Raw genomic sequence first — 2,500 nt, 5'->3', positions numbered from 1 at the left:
TTACCGGCTGTTGTAAGCCGGCAAATATAGAATCAATCAAAGCGACCTGGAAAGAATTTAGTTCTATAAAGATTACGTTAACGGTAAGAAATCCGTTCTGATGTAAAACGCAGGAAATTTAGGACCCTCTAATTGGAGATTAGCTATGGTGACGTTATTTGCTTGCGAAAGTTAATACATGTATACACGCATCTTGTCTGTTTCTCCGTTCGGCCAGGTCTGAATCATACTAAAAATAGCCCGACCTCATTATCGCGTGAGCGCGTGCATGCTGAGGGTACGAGAGAGAGAGAGAGAGAGAGAGAGAGAGGGGACACACACGTAGGATATTGTCATAATACACAATGGATATTGAATTGGGTTCCTTTCTTTTCATTTCATTTCTTTTTCTTCTTTTCGTTTTGTTTTACTTCAACAAAAATAATTTGAGAAACCGTTGTATTACAAATCCTTCAGAACAGTACGTGTTACACTTTGCAATAACTCTGATTACATGGAAAACAGAACATACAACAGCCTTATTCACACACACACATACACATACACACAAATACACACACACATACACACACTCACATACGCACACACACACACACACACACACACACACACACGGACACACAGAAAACGTGTAACTACAGCATATTTTGCAACAACCAAAGCGAATACCCCTAAGACATACGCGACAAACCAACACTCTACACAGCCTCACCAGAATAAACAGAACAAATTGTCTCGTCTGAGTTGTTAGTCTAGTCCACTCTACCCAGACAAAACACACCCCATTAAAATTCCTTTCTGCACCATCAGTTTTGGTTGAGAGATTGCGCTGAAGTCCTTTCTTTAATTGTGTATCTTTCGCACTGACCGGCCAATGTCTGAAACTTTTACTCAGTCTTACTCCCATGTGAACGAAGCGGACACACAGGCGACCCTTACACGCTGGATAGTTTGTCCAGTTTTGTTCCTTATTGCAAAGCTTGTTTTCCGGTGCTGCAAGTAGGTTAAATTGTGTTTGGGGGTAGGAGGTAATGACTAAGAACTGAATGAGAAGGAATGGGGGCGAAGGGGGGGGGGTGGGGGTGGGGGGGGGGTCGTTCTTTTTCTTTATTTCGTGTTTAACGTCGTTTTCAACCACGAAGGTTATATCGCGACGGGGAAAGGGGGGAGATGGGATAGAGCCACTTGTCAATTGTTTCTTGTTCACAAAAGCACTAATCAAAAATTTGCTCCAGGGGCTTGCAACGTAGTACAATATATGACCTTACTGGGAGAATGCAAGTTTCCAGTACAAAGGACTTAACATTTCTTACATACTGCTTGACTAAAATCTTTACAAAAATTGACTATATTCTATACAAGAAACACTTAACAAGGGTAAAAGGAGAAACAGAATCCGTTAGTCGCCTCTTACGACATGCTGGAGAGCATCGGGTAAATTCTTCCCCCTAACCCGCGGGGGGCCGGGGGGGTCGTGGGTTGGTGTGGAAGGTGTTGTGTCTGTCGGGAGTGGGGGGCGGGAGTGGGAACACGACAGATATTACCTTTTGAACATCATTAACATTTCATGACGCAAGCTAGCTGTTGTCGCCGAGACAGGAATAGGGCCTACTTGGACACGTTTATTTTTAGCGCAGGTTCGTGCATGATTCAGAGACACATGTAGATTTCAAGTTATTCAATGGAATTATGAAACAGTAACAAACGGAAAACGATACGGACACGAACTCAAGCGAACGCTTATAATTATTACGTGGCAGTGATTCAGAGACACCCGTCGATTGTTTTGAGTAATATAAGCCTAAATCAGAGCAGTTGTAAATAACCATGTACATAATTATTATTTTAATCTTTCTTTTCTTTTTCATGCTTACTTTTGAGTGCCGTGTCTCTGTTTGTGTTGTTGCCTTGTCACCACCTTCATGGAATTTATGCGTAAGTGTATATGAGTGTGCTTGAGTTGTTAATGCGAAAGAATGTGTATGAGTGCGCCTTGAGTCGCCTTGTGGTGAAATATGTGCGCGTTATAAATTCTCGTATTATTATCATTATTATTATAAATTCAGTTATTTAGGCTTGCCTAAAAGAAGATGTTTTCAGCAGCCATACAAAAGCCACACATGAATTCAGATCCCTGAAATGTGATTGTTCCATTCCTAAAAACTAACACGTAAACTAGCCCTTTTAACCCAATATTAATTAAACCAGTCTTACCAAATAAAGATGATTTTAGTAGTTACAAAACCAAACCGCCTTAAGTCAGATCCTTGAGAGAAAATTAGGCTAGTCGAAAAAACTCACACTGGCCTTTCAGCCCAGTTCTGAGAAACCACCTTTTAAGAAAAAACTTAGGCTGGTTGTCGCGACACATGTCGCGCTACTTTACGTATATTGTCACCTGGTTGTCACGACATCATTATGTCGCGCTACTGGCTCAGTCTGTTTGGTCGGTTCCGATTACCTCCCATGGATGCGAAAACCTAATGACCGTTTTTCTTTA

Source organism: Littorina saxatilis, linkage group LG2 (genome assembly GCF_037325665.1).
Source record: "Littorina saxatilis isolate snail1 linkage group LG2, US_GU_Lsax_2.0, whole genome shotgun sequence".
Taxonomy (NCBI): Eukaryota; Metazoa; Mollusca; class Gastropoda; order Littorinimorpha; family Littorinidae; genus Littorina; species Littorina saxatilis.
This window is presented reverse-complemented; position numbering follows the sequence as displayed.